General features: G+C 40.9%; 1 protein-coding gene across 2 annotated transcripts in view; it reads left to right on the forward strand.

Moving 5' to 3' along the window:
* Nucleotides 1-20957, forward strand: part of LOC140202159 (muscarinic acetylcholine receptor M3-like) — a 151951-nt gene that overhangs the window by 19336 nt on the left and 111658 nt on the right. The window contains exon 1 of one of the 2 annotated variants that reach the window (XM_072267028.1): nt 20888-20922. The exons of the other annotated variant lie outside the window; for it this stretch is intronic. The gene's annotated coding sequence lies outside the window, so the exon portion shown is untranslated. Of the gene's footprint in view, nt 1-20887; nt 20923-20957 lie in introns of those variants that run through there. 2 annotated transcript variants of the gene reach the window in all.

Consider the following 20957-nt stretch of genomic DNA (forward strand, 5'->3'; position numbering starts at 1 on the left):
GCTAATGCAGAATAGCTAGTATGGTAGTGATATGTTTCCTCGTCTTGGTTTCGGTTAAAAGCCTAGCAGCGGCATTCTGAATCAGTTGAAGTTCGGCAATTGGTTACTTTGGAAGGTTAGTAAAAAGTACTTTGCAGTAATCTAATCTATTCGTATAAAGACATGAATTAGTTGTTCAGTATGATTATGTGATGGAAACAGATGTAATTTTGCAATATTTGTTAAGTGTAGAAATGCTGCTCTGGTCACTTTCCTTATCTTCGATTTAAAATTCAAATCTGAATCACAGAAAACACCCAGGCTGGTTACTTCTGATTTTACAAGGGGAGGCAAGTTCCCAAAATTTTCTAGAAGAGTATCTCTTTTGGCATTGGGTCACCCAGAAGTATTTTCTTTTTATCTTCATTTTGTTTTAAAAAATCATTGCTCATCCATTTGGTTTTTACAACCATACCGGAAGTCAGAGAAGATAAGGTGTTATTATCAGCTTCAATCAAGACATACAGTTGTGTGCTGTCTGCATAACTGTTATGCTCTCTAATAACATCTCCTAAGGGGAGCTTTTGTAAGGAGAAGAGTAGGGGACCAGGACAGCTTCCCTGAGCAACACCGAAAGTTACAGTGCCTATAAAAGGTACTCACCCCCTTGGAAGTTTTCATGTTTTATTGTTTTACAACATTGAATCAATGTGGATTTCATTTGGCTTTTTAACACTGATCAACAGAAATAGATTATTTTGTGCCAAAGTGGAAACAGGTCTCTACAAGGTGATCTAAATTAATTACAAATATAAAACACAAAATAATTGATTGTATAAATATTCATCCCCTTCAAGTCAGTATTTAGTAGATGCACTTTTGGCAGCAATTACAGCCTTGAGTCTGTGTGGATAAGTCTCTATCAGCTTTGCACATCTGAACACTGCAATTTTTCTCCATTTTTCTTTATAAAATTGCTCAAGCTCTGTCAGATTGCATGGGGATCGTGAGTGAACTGCCCTTTTCAAGTCCAGCCACAAATTCTCAATTGGATTAAGGTCTGGACTCTGACTCGGCCACTGCTAGGATCCAGGACATTAACTTTGTTGTTTTTAAGCCATTCCTGTGTGGCTTTGGCTTTATGCTTGGGGCCATTGCTTGCTGGAAAACAAATCTCCCAAATCACAGTTCTCTTGCAGACTGCATCAGGTTTTCCTCCGGGATTTCCCTGTATTTCTGGCTTATTCCAATGTCTAATCCAATTTACTACCTTATTTGGAACCCAAAGCAACTGAACCTTCTTGAGCAACCTCCCATGCGGGACCTTGTTAAGTGTCATGCTGAATCCATATAGACAACATTCAGTGCCTTGCCTTTGTCAACTTCCCAGGTGACTTCCTAGAAAAACTATAAGATTGGTTAGACACGACCTATCACGCACAAAGCCATGCTGACTATCCTGTCTAACCAACTATTCGTATATAGTGCCTATTCACCACCACCCCACTCCCAGAAGTTTTCATGTTTTATTGTTTTACAACATTGAAATAATGTGGATTAATAGATGCACCTTTGACAGTAAGTACAGCTTTGAGTCTATCAGCTTTGCACATCTGGACAATGCAATTTTCCCCATTCTTCTTTACAAAACAGCTCAAGCTCTGTCAGATTGAACAGCCCTTTTCAACTCCAATCACAAATTCTCAATTGGATTGAATTCCAGACTGTGACTTGGCCGCTCCAGGACATTAATTTTGTTGTTTTTAAACCATTCCTGTGCGGCTTTGGTTTTATGCATGGTGTCACTGTCTTGCTGGAAAACAAATTTTCTCCCAAGTTGCAGTTCATTTGCAGTCTGCACCAGGTTTTCCTCCAGGATTCCCATGTATTTTGCTGCACTCATTTTACCCTCTACCTTCACAGGCCTTCCAGGTCCTGCTGCAGTGAAGCATCCCTGCAGCATGATACAACCACCACCATGTTTCACAGTAGGGATGGTGTGATTTTGATGATGTGCAGTGTTTGGCTTATGCCAAACATGGAGTTTATTCTGAAGGCCAGAAAGCTCAATTTTGGTTTCATCACACCATACAACCCTCTTTCAGCTGACCTCTGAGTCTTCCCCATGACATCTAGCAAACTCTAGCCAAGATTTCATGTGAGTATTTTTCAACAATGCTTTTCTCTTTTTCTCTCTGTTCTTTTGTCTTCCTGGTGTAGTTTTTGCCAGGATACAGACTCACCAGCAGTTGGACCTTTCAAATTAGGGTGTATTTTTCCTACAATCAGTTGAACCACACAGGTCTCCAAAAACAGATCTCCATTTCACTAATTATGTGACTTCTAAAACCAACTGGCTACACCAGTGATGATTTGATGTGTCATATTAAAGGGGGTGAATACTTATGCAATCTATTATTTTGTGTTTCATATTTGTAATTAATTTAGATCACTTTCTAGAGATCTTTTTCACTCTGACACGAGACAGTCTTTTTTTGTTGATCAATGTCAAAAAAAGCAAATTAAATCCATTGTGATTCAAAGTTATAAAACGACAAAACATGAAAACTTTCAAGGGGAGTGAATACTTTTTCCAAGGCAAGGTACATTGTACCACTTAGAAAATTGATCTCCAAGATAGGCAAAAAATGTTCCCTGTAAGATATATGAACAAAACCAATTAACAGAGGCCAACCCATTGCTCAAGGCAACCTAGGAGAACATTGTGGACAATTGTGTTGAAGGCAACATTTAGATATAGAAGAAATAGAAGTAAGAATCTCTTGGTATCAGTGTTGAATCTAAGGTCGCTGACAGTATTGATAATGTCCATCTCTGTGCTGTTGTTTGCTCTAAAATATGACTGAAGCTTTTCTAGAATATCGTTCTCATTCAGGAATTTGTTGAACTCATTGAAAAGTACTTCCTCAAAATTCTTGTCCAGGAAGGGAAGATTTGATATATGCCTGTAGTTAGCTAGTACCTCACTATGAAGGTTTTGGTTTTTAAGTAGGGGTTTAGAGGCATCTAGAAATCTGCAGTTTCAAGGGATGAGTAGCCACAGTGTGCTATACTCACATGCACAACTGTCATAACTGGACAGTAAAGTTCAAAGGTCAAAGGTTCAAAGGTCCAATTTAATGTCAGAGAAATGTATACAATATACATCCTGAAATGCTTTTGCTTTGCAACCATTCACGAAAACTAAAGAATGAATGACAGTTAAATGTGAGACCCCAAAGTTCCCCTCCAGTTCCCCCTATCGCTCATAAGCAACAGCAAGCAACAATCACCCCTTCCCCCACCAGCAAAAAAAACGCAAGCATCATACTTAAAGATGAGCAAAGCAATAGCAAAGACACAGACTTGCAGTAACCCCAAAGGCTTCGCATTTCACACTGGCATTCGACATACCACAGGTTCTCTCTTTCCTTAATAAGGGAGAGGGAGGTGTCTCCATTTACTCAGCGAGTGGGGAGACATAACAAACAACTCACTGGTTTACAATGTTAAAAGTCCAGTATGTCGCTTTTTTTGAGCTCTGTACCTGAAAATCGCAAAGATCCCGGTCTTCGGGCAAACAGTAGCAGTAGATTTTCCGGCTCCCCCGACGACACGCGGGTCTCCTGCCGTGACACCAACCCTTGATCTGCCCATCTCCAGAGCCCCAAGATCTTAGGCTTCCAAATACAAGCCAGACTCTCAGGCCGAACCCTTGGCGTGCCGAACAGACCTGAAACCCCTGCTCCCATTCCCGCAAAGAACCAAAGTCAGCATGTAACTCCAGGTCAGGGTCTTCAAAAGAACCCTGAAAGGGCAAATAAAGATATTAAAGATGGAAATAGAGCTATTTCCGAAGATGCAAGCAAAGGAATCGCCGTTAGGTGCCATTATCCTCCTAAGCTGCTCCTCACAGTGAAGCCAGATATGAGCGCAAACACGAGGAATTCTGCAGATGCTGGAAATTCAAGCAACACACATCAAAGTTGCTGGTGAACGCAGCAGGTGAACGAGCTTGGTTTTCTGTCATATTGCAAAATGTTTCTCTATTTTTTTCATTCACATGGAACTATGACTAGGATATGCATTTGAAGTTAAAATGGAGTTTAGGTGCCTGAGGAGGCATCACCAGTAAGAAAGTTGTACTCGATTTTTATAACCATGAGTGTTCTTTGATCTTCAAAATGGCTTTTCAAAAGCCACTTAAAAGCATTAGTGATGGACATTCCAGTTCTTTTGCTCAGGCTTCAGCGTATCCAACAAATGCCCACTGGGAGTGTGCAACATGACATCAGATAACATGCAGTACTGAGCATGCCAGCGCTACCATTATGAAGCTCAGTAATCGGGCTCTTTCTCTCTGTATACTTCATGCACTAACACCTGGAAAGCTCACATTCAATAAGATACTCACATAAAACATATGAGGACAGACCTGCGGCAGGCTGAATAAATCTTTCTGTTGCCTGGTGAATTTCTGCAGTGCTCAGGAATGTAGAAAATGGGTTTCAATGGGGCAATCTAGATGAAGGCATGCTAGTGGTTCGACATTGTTTGGAGTTTGAGAAGATTAGATTAGATTATGAGGACACTCAGTCCTCATTTATTGTCATTTAGAAATGCATGCATTAAAAAATGATACATTGTTCCTCCAGAATGATATCACAGAAACACAGGACAAAACAAGACTAAAACTGACAAAACCACATAATTATAACATATAACTACAACAGTGCAAAGCAATACCGTAATTTGACAAAGAGCAGACCATGGGCACGGTAAAAAAAAAGTCTCAAAGTCCCGATAGCCCCATCATCTCACACAGACGGTAGAAGGGAGAAACTCTCCCTGCCATGAACCTCCAAGTGCCACAAACTTGCCAATGCAACACCATTGGAAGCACCCGACCGCAGCGGACTCTGAGCCCGTCCAAAAACTTCGAGCCTCCGACCAGCCCTCTGACACCGAGCACCATCTCTGCCGAGCGCTTCGACCCAACCCCGGCCTCCGAACAACAAGCAAAGCCGAGGACTCGGAGCCTTCCCCTCCCGAGATTCTGGATCACACAGTAGCGGGGGCAGCGAAGCAGGCATTTCGGAAGTTTCACCAGATGTTCCTCAGTGCTTCTCACATCCTTCTCCATCAAATCAGGATTGTGCACGGCACCCTACTTGACAGATAACAGATATCACCACCGGAGTGGCCACTGTGAGCTGCGTCGCGCCACCATCTTTTCCTCCCACCTCTGTCACAAAAGCCTCTTGCAAATTTCTGTCAATGTATGATGGAGAGAATTCTGACTGGTTGCATCACCAGCTATCTGTAATGAAGCTCCAATGCAAAGAATCAACAGAGGGTTGTAAAATCAGCCAACTCATGGAGGGCACAACCCTCCCCACAACTAAAGGCATCTTCTGGAGGCAATGTCTCAAGGAGGCAGCATCCGTCATTAAGGACTCTCACCCTCTTCTTATTGCCACCATCAGGTAGGAGGTACAGGCATCTGAAAACCCAGTGATTTTGGAACAGCCCTCCACAACCAGATTTCTGTTTGGTCCAAGAATTGATTGTCTCATTATTCCTTTTTTACTTTATTTATTTATTTGTGTAATTTATCGGTTTTTCTGTCTTTGCTGTGTGCTACTATTTCTGCAAAGCACCAAATCTCATGTCTCGTGTCATTGATGATAAATCTGAGTCAGATTCTGTTCCGCTGGATGTTATGCAACCCTGCACAATATGAGGGCACATGTCTTACAATCAAGCAATGAAAAGGAGGAGGAAATGAGCAGTTGCTGAAAATCCAGATCAACACACACACACACACACAATGCTGGGGTAACTCACCAGGGTAGGAAGCATCTATGGAAATGAACAAGCAGTCGATGTTTCAGACTGAGACCCTTCAGCAGGGCTAGAAAGGAAGCGGGAAGAAGCCAGAATAAGAAGGTGGGGGAGGGGAAGGAGTACAAGCTCGAAGGTGATAGGTGCGACTAGGTGAGTGGAGGAGGGAAAATGGAAGCAAGAAGCCGGGAGGTGATAGGTGAAAAAGTAACGGGTTGGAGAAGAAGGAATCTGAAAGGAGAGGAGAGTGGATCTTAGGAGAAAGGAAAGGAGGGCGGACACAAGGGGGAGATGAGAAGAAAGGACAAGGGAAGGGGGGGGGAATGACTGAAAGTTGGTGGAATTGATTTTCATGCCATCAGGTTGGAAGCTACCTAGATGTAATATGAGGTGTCCCCCCCCCTCCCAATATGGTCCCATCATGGCAGTAGAGGAGGCCATGGACGGACAGGTTGGAATGGGAATGGGGATTGGAATTAAAATGGTTGGCCACCAGGAAATTCTGCTTTTGAAATGAAAGGAAATGAGCAACCAATGTGACCATTGCTAGCAGGATATCATTACTGTGAAATTTGGCAAATCCCAATTGATAGCGATTCCCGAACATATTGAAATGTGCTGTACTGCTGTTGCAAAACAATAAATTTCACGACATATGTCAGTGGTAATAAACCTGATTCTGATGCTGACATGTTTAGTGGCCTACATTAACGCTCGTTTTAAGTGATGTTTTGCTCTTAAAATTTACACACATATCTTTCAATTCTGAAAATCACTCCATGTATTTCTTTCCTCCTCTAAGTAGTTTTCTGAACTAAAACGTCACATATTGCTCAATGTTGCATTTTTTTCGGTAACACACCTGTGAAGAGATGCATTCACATTAATGTTGTTATATAAATACAAGCTATTCTTCTCATTTGCCACTCACAGCCCTCTGCATCCCCCTTCCCTTTCTCCCATGGTCCACTCTCCTCTCCTGTCAGATTATTTCTTTTACTCCATTTATCTTTTCCACCTGTCACCTTCCAGCTTGTCACTTCATCTTCCCCCCCCACCACCTAGTTTCACCTATCACCTCCCAGCTTGTACTCCTAAAGTCAGTAAGTCTAAAGTCAGTGGTAGGAAAGACTTTGGAAAAATTTGATAAGTTTGGCATCTCAGTAACCCATGTGCAGCAATGTGAAGTCTGAGATAAATGGTTCCGCATCATATAGAAGGGCTTGATTGTGTCTGTACTTTTATATGACCCTGTGATTATAAATCAAACTATCAGGGACCTTAACTGTGATATAATTAATCAGATATTTTGTAGGTCATATTTACTTGTTCAAACATTTGGGATAATCTATATTTGAAAACTAGTAGAATTCAAAGACACTAGAGCCTTTCCAAATACAAGTGGATACCAGTCCTGATGCGTTGTAATAATACTAACTATGTGTTTCAATGGACAAAATGGCCCCCCCTCAAGTTAGTACTGAAACTGCTGATGAATTTTAGGAAACTCAGTTTATACTAAAATAAAATTTAGTTGAATACTTCCTTTATCCATGAAAACAGACAACTGTAAGCCCTGAAGCTCTGAAGTAAACTGTAAAACATTCTTCGACAAAAGATATTTTAGGTTAGATTTTTTAATAATATTTAAGTAAATCCTAGTTTAGCATAAAAATGGAAAGTAAAATTTTAATGCTTAAAGTAGTTCATCTAGGCAATGATAAACACAGGCCTGTGAGTAAATTGCTGGAACAGTTTTGAATCAGTCAATTCTTTAACCACTGTCGTGCCAAAGTTCTATTTTTTTAAAACGTGAAAAATATTGAAACATCATGCCAGATAAAATGTGAATAGTTCAGGTGTAGAATTTATTGGTTTATTGTTTCACAGAGTGCATTGATTCCCATTGATAAAACAACTCTCCACTCTTCACTGTGAGGTATTTTATTCCCTCTCTCCAAGTGCCTGCTGAGCAAGATTTTCCCTTCCTTAACATAATATTAATCAACTTCATTGGCATCAGACTTCAAAAGAATTTCTATCACATGAAAATTAAGGGGCAGAAGCTGAGGGAGATTCAGAAAATTGCCATATCTTTACAGTAATGAACTTCCAGGACACCAGTCATGCACTTCTTTCCACGAGTTGAAGCGGATGACATTTCACTGCCATGATAAATATTTTCTTTGAAGAAAGAAAACAAAGGCAAGCTCTGCCAAATCTGTATTTGTATGAATGAAGCATAGTCAGGAAATGTAACTATCCAGTTGGCTACTATTATTCTCCACTATTTCTTTCAGTTGCTTCTATATTATTTTATTTATCATTAATTTATTGAGATACAGTGAGGAATAAGTCCTTCCGGCCCTTCAAGCCGTTCTGCCCAACAATCCCCAATTTAATCCGACCCTAATCATGGGATCATTTGCAATGACCAATTAACTTACCAATCAGTACATCTTTGGACTGTGGAAGGAAACCAAAGCACCCGGAGGAAACCTACAAGGTCATGGGGAGAACACACAAATTCCTTCCAGACAATGGCGGGAATTGAACCTCAGTTGCCTTTACTGTGTCTACCATCTGATAGCTCATTGCTGGATACTGACCTTCACCACTATTCCCAGTTTTTGCAGTGATTCTTGAGGTGCAAGATGGTAGATTGGCTACCAATTCTGTGAAAGCCAGCAGGAGAGATGGGAATTCCTTTTATGCCTATGATTTAATTATGACTTGCTTTTCAGCGAGGACATGGTAGTGTAGCAGTTAGCACAGTGCTTTACCAAACCAGCGACCAGGGTTCCTCTCCCGCCACTACCTGTAAGGAGTTTATACGTTCTCCCTGTAACCAAGTGGATTTTCTCTGTGTGCCTGGTTTCCTCCCACAGTCCAAAGCTGTACCGGTTGGTAGGTTAATTGGTCATTGTAAATTGCCCATGAAATCAGGGGTTACTGGATGGTGCAGCTTGAAGGGCTGGAAGGGCCTATTCCACACTGTATCTCAAAAAATAGAGTCATAGAGTCACAGAAAAGTACAGCACAGAAACAGGCCTTTCAGCCCATCTAGTCCATGTTGAAACCGTTTAAAAGGCCTACTCCCATCGACCTGCACTGGGACCATACCCCTACGATCCGTGTACCTATGCAAACTTCTATTAAAACATTGAAATTGAGCTCACATGCAACACTTGTGCTGACAGCTCATTCCACACTGTCTCAACCCTCTGAGTGAAGAAGTTTCCCCTCATTTTCCCCTTACATGTTTCACTTTTCACCCTTAACCCATGACCTCTGGTTGCAGTCCCAGCCAAGCTCAGTAGAAAAAAGCTGCTTGCATTTACCTAAAAATACCCCTCATAATTTTGTATACTTCTATTAAATCTCCTCTCAACCTTCTACCTTCTAAGAAATAAAGTTCTAACCGATTCAGTCTTTCCCGATAGCTCAGATCTTGCAGATGAGGCAACATACTTGTAAATGTTCTCTGTACTCTTTCAACCTTGTTTCCATTTTTCCTGTAGGTAGGTGACCAAAATTGCACACAATACTCCAAATTAGGCCTCACCGATGTCTTATAGAACTTCAACATAACATCCCATCTCCTTTATTCAATACTTTGATTTATAAAGGTCACTAATAAATAATAAAAACTAAGCTGATATTAGAAGCTCAAAACATGGTCAATGCTCATCTTCCTAATCCAAAGTACTCGCTTAGTGATTGCTCCCTAGACTCGAGAAACATGCCAACTCATCCACTTTAATTTGTTCATGGTTCCAGAAGTAGCCTGGGTTGGTTAAGCTGTCTTATGAGGAAAGGTCGGAAAGGTTAGGTTTGTGTCAGCTGGAGTTTAGAGTAGTGAGGGGAGACTTGATGAAAGTGTATAAGATCCTGAGGGTTCTTGACAGGGTGGATATGCAGAATGTGAGAATTTAAAAAAGATCGCCCATTTAAGTCCGAGACAAATCATAATTCCACCGGTCAGAGAATTATTGATCTTTGGAACTCTGTTTCCCATGGAGCAGTGCAAACAGAATTACCTGTGACAGAAATGCACAGTTGAAGTTACAGTCAAATCTGTCATGGCTTTATTATATGACAGAGCAGGTGGGAGGGGTCAATTGAACCATTCTTACTGCTGATTCGTCTGTCCCTTTCAAAGGTTGATTGTATGCAATTGTGCTGATCACATTGTGCAGTTGGTCCTCTAGCAGATTACCATCCTGCCTTACCAGCTGTTAAACCAAAGTTCAATCCTCAAGTGATGCCATCTGAAGACCTTTCACCCCTTTGCTCTTCCAGTGTTCACCTGCCTCTATCCTAAAAATATTCTGAGAGTCTGCTTGCACTGTTCTTTGAGAAAGAGGGTTCCAAAGACCCATGACACTCTCTGAGATAGATATGCATAAAGAAATTACGAGTTGCAATAAGAAGTATTTTCAAAGAATAAATAGTGAAAAATTGAGCAAAATTGTGAAGTGTTCATTCAGAAATCTGATGGTGGAGTGTGTGTCTTCAGGACCCTGTGCCTCCTCCCTGTTGTTAGTAATGAGAAGAGCGCATGTCCTGGATGACTCTTTCATATCAGTGACCTCCGAGTTCTCGTTTCTCCCACTAGAAGAAATGTTCTCTGCACATCCAGATTTCTCAATGCGTTCTTCAGGAGTGCAACATGACCAAAAGCATACAGTGTAGTGAAAGCTACCAAAAGAGGGAGGAAGAGGAAAGCTGTTCTTGCATGAGGTTTTCAGAGATGATTTATCTGACTCTCTGCTCAGCATGGTACAATGAGTCCTAATGCAGGGTCTCGACCCAAAACATTGGCCGTCCTTTTACACCACAGATGTTGCCTGACCCTTCGAGTTCTTACAATAGTTTGCATTTTGCTCCCGATTCCAACAACTTCAGTGACTTGTTTCACCAAAATGTGTCTGGGCTTCAGTATTTGTATCCTCTTTCCTCATTTCCTCTCCTCACTGTTCACTCTTACAGGCTGGAGTGAACAATTCTTTTAAAATATGCATCCTGTCCCATTGTGCTAAATGTGCTGCATAGTCGCAATCATGAAGCATGTTGCATGCATGGAGCTCAGTTTGGAAGATGATTTGAAAATGTCGGCATTAATTTAGAGCTCTTTTGTGTCACTAACCTGGGATGAATTTGTATGTAATTCCTGATTTTGGTTCCAGGGTCCACAAAATTCCTCAGAGCTGCCTCCCACCCCCCTTGCATCATTGGAATCTCAGAAGCTGTAGGACAAATCCCAAGTTTACACTTGTAAGCAGGGTTTTGCACTCTAAACTCTAAAGAATTTGTGATCATGGACCAGGAATCAGCATTAAGACAATCACTGGCCTGTGGATTTGCATTAGTGTTCCTGATTTTAACCACACAAGCCATACAATTGAGTTTCAGAATAGTAATGTACTAACAGGCAGTGCATTTATCTCAAATTCATCGCATTGCTGATTAAAATAAATGAATTAACAACACCATTAAACTAGCGGAGGAAGCAATCTCAGACAGTTAATTGTTTGGATAGTATCCCATTACATAATTACAGCTTCAGTGATACATTAGAATCAGAGTACGCTAAGACAAGCTGTATAACATTATAAATAGCAAGTCCAGGAAGAGCTCCTTAATAGCTGCAGAGCTATAAATGATTCGTGATCCAACTTGGACATCCTTGCCACTCTCCCATCTTTACACCAAGGTCCTCTTCCTTTGGAAGGCTCCTCTTGCTATGTGCGATATCACCTTGCACAGTGCTGACACAGCTTTGTCTCTCTGGTAAGCCTGAGTGCATCCATTTGAGTGTGCATTGTCATTGTCAGTCACCTGAAAGGGGATCTCTGGCATGGGTCATCAGACCATAGACATCTTGGCTCATATTGCTGGTTCCAAGCAGGAGGGAAGCTGCTGTCTTGCCACTTTTCCCTTTTTACTCTTTTTCCTCCAATGTGTCTTTCTTTGACCTTCAAGTCTAAATTTCTCCTTTGATGCAGACTTTTGCTTGGTGAAGGCATTGCTACTGATGGTGAATTCATGTCTGTGTCATTTTCCTTATGATATGCCATCAGCCTATCGTGATAGTCTGTCATGTGGAATTTTATTTCAAGATAGCATGGAATTCAATTTTGATGGTATCAGAAAGGTTCTGGCAGGCATGGTTTGGGATAGGTTGTTTTCTGGCAAAAAGATGCTTATTAAGTGGGAAATCTTCAAAAGTGAAATGCTGAGAGTAGAGAATCTGTAAGTTTCCATTAGAATAAAAGGCAAGACTAACAGACCTTGGTTATCGAGTGATAGTGAGACATACTAAAATAAAAGAAGGAGACACGTGTCATGTATAGACAGATAGGATCACATGAGGTATAATGAAAGTAAAAGAACACTTAAGAGTGTAAGCAGGAGGCTAAAAGACATATGAGGTTGCTCTGGCAGACCTGGTGAAAGAGAATTCTAAGGGCTTCTATAGCTATATTAAGAGCACAAGGATAGCGTGGGACAAAATCGATCCTCGTGACAATTAGCGTGGGTATCTATGCATGGAGCTGAAAGAGATCTTAATTTTTTTTCATCTGTATTTACTCAGGAGACAGACACAGAGTCTACGGAACTGAGGGAAAAGAGTAGTGAGGTCAGGGACTGTACTCAAAATGCAGAAGAGAAAGTGCTTGCTATCTTGAGGTATATTAAGGTGGATAAATCCCCAGAGCCTGACAAGGTGTTCCCTTGGACCTTGTGGGAATTAATACAGAAACTGCAGGTGCCCTGCAGAGATATTTGAAGTGTCCTCAGCCACGGTTCAAGTCCCATTCACATCTTCGTACTTTCCCTTTAGCCTTTCTCACATATTGAGAAACAGGAATGCTGAGGTCAGTTTTCTAAATTTGTTGAGGGGGAGTTGGGGGTGAAGAGTACAGCAAAGTACAGGAGTGTATTAATAAATGATTAGAATTGGCAATAAATTGGCAAATGAAGTTCAACACAAGTAAATAGAGATGTGATTTTTTGGTAGGAAGAATGAAGGGGATAAATTAGTATCTGAAAGGTATGTCCAGGTGGAGTAGAGGAAGAGGGAGAGGCAAAGATAAGAAGGAGAGAATGGGAGGAGCAAAAAGGGAAAAGAGAAAGTGAGAGGCAAAAAGGACAGCCAAGATGGGGGGGTTGGAATCAAATTGAAGAGACGAGGAGAGAGGAGGTTAGTTCTCAAATAGAGAAAGCTGGTAGACAGTGTGTGAGGGAGGATAGGCAGGGGACAAGGATCAGGAGCACTCAGACGAAAGATGTAGCGGACAAGGAAGAAAAAGATAACAAAGTTGTTTGCTCCATTAAGGATAAAAAGAGAGTAAGAGGTGGAGAGTTTCTTAAATGCATCTATTTTAATGCTAGGAGCATTGTAAGAAAGGTGGATGAGCTTAGAGCATGGGTTGATACCTGGAAATATGATGTTGTAGCTGTAGTGAAACGTAGTTGCAGGAGGGGTGTGATTGGCAACTAAATATTCCAGGATTTTGTTGCTTCAGGTGTGATAGAATAGGAGAGGCAAGATGGAGAGATGTTGCATTGCTTGTCAGAGAAAATATAACAGCGGTCTTCTGGCAGGATAGATTAGTAGACTCATCCAGGGAGGCTATTTGGGTGGAATTGAATGGGAAAGGTGTAGTGACGCTTATAGGGGTGTATTATAGACCATCTAATGGGGACCGAGAACTGGAGGAGCAAATTTGTAAGGAGCTAGCAGATATTTCTAGTAAGCACAAGGTTGTGATTGTGGGAGATTTTAATTTTCCACACATAGACTGGGAAGCCCATTCTGTAAAAGGGCTGGATGGTTTAGAGTTTGTCAAATGTGTGCAAGATAGTTTTTTGCAGCAATACATAGAGGTACCAACTAGAGTTGGATCTCCTGTTAGGGAATGAGATAGGGCAGTTGACGGAGGTATGTGTTGGGGAGCACATCGGGTCCAGTGATCAGAATACCATTAGTTTCAATATAATTATGGAGAAGGATAGGACTGGACCTAGGGTTGAGATTTTTGATTGGAGAAAGGCTAACTTTGATGAGATGCAAAAGGATTTAGAAGGAGTGGATTGGGACAATTTGTTTTATGGAAAGGATGTAATAGAGAAATGGAGGTCATTTAAAGATAAAATTTTGAGGGTACAGGACCTTTATGTTCCTGTTAGGTTGAAAGGAAAGGTTAAAAGTTTGAGAGAGCCATGGTTTTCGAGGGATATAGGAAACTTGGTTCGGAAAAAGAGAGGGATTTACAAAAAATATAGGCAGCTTGGAGTTAGAGGTGCTCGAGGAATATAAAGAATGTAAAAAGAATCTTAAGAAAGAAATTAGAAAAGCTAAAAGAAGATACGAGGCAGCTTTAGCAAGTAAGGTGAAAATAAATCCAAAGGGTTTCTACAGTTATGTAAGTAGCAAAAGGATAGTGAGGGATAACATTGGTCCCTTAGGGAATCAGAGTGGACGGCTATGTGCGGAGCCAAAAGAGATGGGGGAGATTTTGAACAATTTCTTTTCTTCAGTATTCGCTAAGGAGAAGGATATTGAATTGTGTAAGGTAAAGGAAACAAGAAGGGTAGTTATGGAAAGTATGACGATTAAAGAAGAGGAAGTATTGGCGCTTTTAAGCAATATCGAAGTGTATAAGTCTCCAGGTCCGGACAAGATATTCCCTAGGACCTTGAGGGAAGTTAGTGTGGAAATATCAGAGGCTCTGTCAGAAATATTTCAAATGTCATTACAAATGGGGATGGTGCTGGAGGATTGGCGTATTGCTCATGTGGTTACATTGTTTAAAAAGGGTTCTAAGAGTAAACCTAGCAATTATCGGCCTGTGAGTTTGACATCAGTGGTGGGTAAATTGATGGGAAGTATTCTTAGAGATGGTATATATAATTATCTGGATAGACAGGGTCTGATTAGGAACAGTCAACATGGATTTGTGCGTGGAAGGTCATGTTTGACAAATCTTATTGAATTTTTTGATGAGGTTACTAGGAAAGTTGACGAGGGTAAAGCGGTGGATGTTGTCTATATGGACTTCAATAAGACCTTTGACAAGGTTCCACACGGAAGGTTAGTTAGGAAGGTTCAATCATTAGGCATTAATATCGAAGTAGTAAAATGGATTCAGCAGTGGCTGGATGGGAGATGCCATAGAATAGTGGTGGATAACTGTGTGTCAGATTGGAGGACGGTGTGTAGTGGTATGCCTCAGGAAACTGTGCTGGGTCCAATGTTGTTTGTCATATATATTAATGATCTGGATGATGGGGTGGTAAATTGGATTAGTAAATATGCAGATGATACTAAGATAGGTGGCATTGTGGATAATGAAGTAGATTTTCAAAGCTTGCAGAGAGATTTAGGCCAGTTAGAAGAGTGGGCTGAAAGATGGCAGATGGAGTTTAATGCTGAAAAATGTGAGGTGCTACATTTTGGTAGGACTAATCAAAATAGGACATACATGGTAAATGGTAGGGCATTGAAGAATGCTGTAGGACAGAGGGATCTAGGAATAATGGTGCATAGTTTCCTGAAGGTGGAATCTCATGTGGATAGGGTGGTGAAGAAAGCTTTTGGTATGCTGGCCTTTATTAATCAGAGCATTGAGTATAGGAGTTGGGATGTAATGTTGAAATTGTATAAGGCATTGGTAAGGCCAAATTTGGAGTACTGTGTACAGTTCTGGTCACCGAATTATAGGAAAGATGTCAATAAAATTGAGAGAGTACAGAGGAGGTTTACTAAAATATTGCCTGGGTTTCATCTCCTAAGTTATAGAGAAAGGTTGAACAAGTTAGGTCTTTATTCTTTGGAGCGTAGAAGGTTGAGAGGGGACTTGATAGAGGTATTTAAAATTATGAAGGGGATAGATAGAGTTGACATGGATAGGCTTTTTCCATTGAGAGTGGGGGAGATTCAAACAAGAGGACATGAGTTGAGAGTTAAAGGGCAAAAGTTTAGGGTAACATGAGGGGGAACTTCTTTATTCAGAGAGTGGTGGCTGTGTGGAATGAGCTTCCAGCAGAAGTGGTTGAGGCAGGTTCGATGTTGTCATTTAAAGTTATTTTGGATAGATATGTGGACAGGAAGGGAATGGAGGGTTATGGACCAAGTGCAGGTCGGTGGGACTAGCTGAGAGTAGGGGTTCGGCATGGACTAGAAGGGCCGAGATGGCCTGTTTCCGTGCTGTAATTGTTATATGGTTATAAGATAAGAGGACAGGAGTAAGATCTTACTTAAGGTGGGTAAATTGATGGAAAGTATTCTTAGAGATGGTATGTATAATTTTCTGGATGGACAGAATCTGATTAGGAACAGTCAACATGGATTTGTGCATGGAAGGTCATGTTTGACAAATCTTATTGAATTTTTGATGAGGTTACTAAGAAAGTTGACGAGGGTAAAACTGTGGATGTTGTCTATATGGACTTCAGTAAGGCCTTTGACAAGGTTCCACACGGAAGGTTAGTTAGGAAGGTTCAATCGTTAGGCATTAATATGGAAGTAGCAAAATGGATTCAGCAGTGGCTGGATGGGAGATGCCAGAGAGTAGTGGTGGATAACTGTGTGTCAGATTGGAGGACGGTGTGTAGTGGTATGCCTCAAGGATCTGTGCTGGGTCCAATGTTGTTTGTCATATATATTAATGATCTGGATGATGGGGTGGTAAATTGGATTAGTAAGTATGCAGATGATACTAAGATGGGTGGCAATGTGGATAATGAGGTAGGTTTTCAAAACTTGCAGAGAGATTTAGACCAGTTAGAAGAGTGGGCTGAAAGATGGCAGATGGAGTTTAATGCTGAAAAATGTGAGGTGCTGCATTTTGGTAGAACTAATCAAAATAGGACATACATGGTAAATGGTAGGGCATTGAAGAATGCAGTAGAACAGAGGGATCTAGGGATAATGGTGCATAGTTCCCTGAAGGTGGAATCTCATGTGGATAGGATGGTGATGAAAGCTTTTGGTTTGCTGGCCTTTATTAATCAGAGCATTGAGTATAGGAGTTGGGATGTAATGTTGAATTTGTATAAGGCATTGGTAAGGCCAAATTTGGAGAATTGTGTACAGTTCTGGTCACCGAATTATAGGAAGGATGTCAATAAAATTGAGAGAGTACAGAGGAGGTTTACTAAAATGTCGCCTGGGTTTCATCTCCTAAGTTACAGAGAAAGGTTGAACAAGTTAGGTCTTTATTCTTTGGAGCGTAGAAAGTTGAGGGGAGACTCGATAGAGGTGTTTAAAATTATGAGGGGGATTGATAGAGTTGACGTGGATAGACTTTTTCCATTGAGAGTGGGGAAGATTCAAACAAGAGGGCATAGGTTGAGAGTTAGAGGACAAAAGTTTAGGAGTAACATGAGGGGGAACTTCTTTACTCAGAGATTGGCAGCTGTGTGGAATGAGCTTCCAGCAGAAGTGGTTAAGGCAGGTTCGATGTTGTCGTTTAAAGTTAAGTTGGATAGATATATGAACAGGAAAGGAATGGAGGGTTATGGGCCGAGTGCAGGTCGGTGGGAATAGGATAGGGTAAGAGTTCAGCACGGACTAGAAGGGCCGAGATGGTTATATCTTCAAACCTGCCCCCACCATATAATATGCTCATGGCCAGATGATATGCTGGCCTCAACTCCTCAACTGGGAAGCTTTTTAAAACTCGCAGAAGGAAACTAAGAAGATCATTAGAAAGGAAAAGATAAATTATGAAAGGTAGCTGGCGACTGATAGCAAAAAAGATACTAAAAGCTTTTTTAAGTATATAAAGGGTAAAAGAGAGTTGAGGGTAGGCATAGGACTAATAGAAAATGATGCTAGAGATATTGTAATGAGAGATGCAGAGATGGCAGAGGAACTGAATGCGTATTTTGCATCGGTCTTCACAGTGGAAGACATCTGCAGTATACCAGACATTTAAGAGTGTCAGGCAAATGAAGTATGTGAAGTGAAAATTACGACTAAAGCTTAATGGTCTGAGGGCGGATAAATCTCCTGGACCTGATGGAATGCACCCTTGAATTCTGAAGGAAGTAGCTGGAAAGATTGCGGAGGCATTAACAATGATCTTTCAAGAATCATTAGATTCTGGCATTGTACCGGATGAGTAGAAAATTGCAAATGTTACTCCGCTATTTAAGAAGGGTGGGAGGCGGAGAAAGGAAACTATAGACCTGTTAACCTGACATCAGTGGTTGGGAAGTTGTTGGAATGTTGGAATCGATTGTTGGTTATGAATAAGGCAAATGCAATGTTGGCATTCATTTCTAGAGGTATAGAATATAAGAGCAGGGATGTGATGCTGAGGCTCTATAAGGCACTCATGAGACCACACTTGGAGTATTGTGTGCAGTTTTGGCCTCTATTTTAAAAAGGATATACTGATATTGGAGAGGGTTCAGTGAAGATTCACGAGAATGATTCCAGGAATGAAAGGGTTTCTGTATGAGGATTCTCTGGCAGCTCTTGGGCTATATTCTCTGGAGTTCAGGAGATTGAGGGGGGATCTCATAGAAGCATTCCGAATGTTAAGAGGCCTGAACAGATTAGATATGGAAAAGTTACTTCCCATGGTAGGGGTGTCTAGGACAAAAGGCCATGACTTCAGGATTGAAGGATGTCCATTTAGAACAGAGTGGAGATGAAATTACTTTAGTTGGAGGGCGGTAAATCTGTGGAATTTGTTGCCATGTGCAGCTGTGAAGGCCGAGCCTTTGGGTGCATTTAAGGCAGAGATAGATAGGTTCTTGACTGGCCAGGGCATCAAAGGGTATGGGGAGAAGGCACGGGAGTGGGGATGATTGGAAGAATTGGATCAGCCCATGGTTGAATGGTGGAGCAGGCTCAATGGGTCAAATGGCCTACTTCTGCTCCTATTTCTTATGGTCTTATGGAATTAATTCCTCTGCTGGGCCATTTCTCTAATCCTTGATCTGTTAAATATTTGTCCATCTCCACTTTTACATACTTCTTATGATCTAGCTCCCACCACCCATCAGGGTAGAAAGTTGCAGGTATTCACCATCCTCTGTGAAAAGAAATTTCTACATTTCTCGATTTTAAATTACCTGCTCCTTAGCTATGTTGCCCTTAGCTCTATACGATTGTTTGAAACTCCCCTGGTAGTGAAAACACCCAAACATCTACCCTGAAAAGTCCCCTTAGGATCTTATGTGTTTGAATGAAATCACCCTTCATTCTTCTAAAGTCCAAGTAATAAAGACACATATTATGTGGATAGTGAGGTCAACTGAGAAAATCATCAGGGTCTCTCTTCCCGCTATTAGAAACATTTACACCACACGCTGCATCCGTAAAGCAAACAGCATTATGAAGGACCCCACGCACCCTTCATACAAACTCTTCTCCCTCCTGCCATCTGGCAAAAGGCACCAAAGTATTCAGGCTCTCACGACCGGACTATGTAACAGTTTCTTCCCCCAAACCTTCAATACCCAGAGCCTGGACTGACACCAACCTACTGCCCTCTACTGTGCCTATTGTCTTGTTTATTATTTATTGTAATGCCTGCACTGTTTTGTGCACTTTATGCAGTCCTGGGTAGGTCTGTAGTTTTGTGTTGTTTTTTACATAGTTCAGTATAGTTTTTGTGTTGTTCATGTAGCAACATGGTCCTGAAAAATGTCTCGTTTTTACTGTGTACTGTACCAGCAGTTACGGTCGAAATGACAATAAAAAGTGACTTGACTTGACTTGACTTGATATAGGATATGCAAATAAAGTGTATAATGGTAAACCTTGATATGGAGAAGCAGAAAGAGACCTATGGAGTGTGAAAACATGAATGGGCTAAATGAACTGAACGCTCTGCTTCTGTGTCATATATCCTTTATAATTCTTCCACCTTATTTCCTGTGGTAGAAATTTGTTTCTCTTGCCTCACATATTCATCTATATTCCCTCTATTCTATTGTGGACATTTCACTTAACTGTTCCATGTTAGCAGGTTCCATATGCAAACTACTCTCTGGATAATAAGAAATTGTGACACTTGCAAAGTGAATCCTCAGGTTTGTTCCCAAAGTGACAAAGTGCTTCCTGTCCTGATATATAGCACTGCCACCCATAGCAGATTTAAGCTGTGAAAAGTTACTTTAATTTTGATGACCTTAGTGATATGTTTGGCATATTTGACTAGGTGCTATCACTTTTAGCAGAGGGTGGCAGAAATTTGTGCCAATTCCAATAAATTCAGTCAAGCTTGATTCTTTAAATATCAAATAGTATGAGAATTTATTTCGACTATTTTGTGACAAACAGCAAAATAGTGACAGTTGCAGTAAGACACAAATTGTTCTGCATAGGTCTTGTACAAAAAAGTAACATGAAAACTTCTCACGTGCTTGCTGATAGAGCTGACAGGTTGTATCCCGTCATCTGATTAAGTTTCTTCTGTGCAAAACTACTTTATAGGGGAAAAAAAAGTCAAGGACTTAATACAATGACTGTTTTTGTACCTGTCATCAATAGTTTTTATTCTCAATCTCTTTACACACTGTGAAAACAGATTTGAGAAAGATGAACTATTGGATTTATAATCATTTATCTAATGGGACGAATGCCTCCAGATTCTTAAGAGATTGGGAATTGCGTTGATTGATCCTTCCTATAATTAAAGGTAACATGATAATTTTTTTTCGAAAACCTACAGCATAATGCAGGCCCTTCGGCCCACAAGGTTGTGCCCGAACACAGCACAAAGTTGTGTAATTAATGTCACAGAACTGGAGATACTGGCTTACTTACTAATTTCTCAAAAGAAAAATATGTCAGTGATAATTTATGAAAAGCTTTAAAATTAATGATCAGCAATTAATTGAGGATCTATAAGTGAGTCTGCTTCCTCAGATTGCATCATTACACGGGTAGTACAAAGCTTCATATGAGCAAGTATCACTTGGTACGACACATCTTTACCCAATCCTTGGCATACATGTTAATACATTTCCCTGTAATAAGGCGGGGCAGCAGTCACTGTAAAAAGCAAGCAGTGGTTAGTTCACGGCTCAGTGTGTGGGAGACTTGTGCTGTGATGGGTGAAGAACTAAGAGGTAGGAAACCTATTATCCTTTACTCAGTTCATTAT

Source organism: Mobula birostris, chromosome 8, assembly GCF_030028105.1.
Source record: "Mobula birostris isolate sMobBir1 chromosome 8, sMobBir1.hap1, whole genome shotgun sequence".
In the NCBI taxonomy this organism is placed as follows: Eukaryota; Metazoa; Chordata; class Chondrichthyes; order Myliobatiformes; family Myliobatidae; genus Mobula; species Mobula birostris.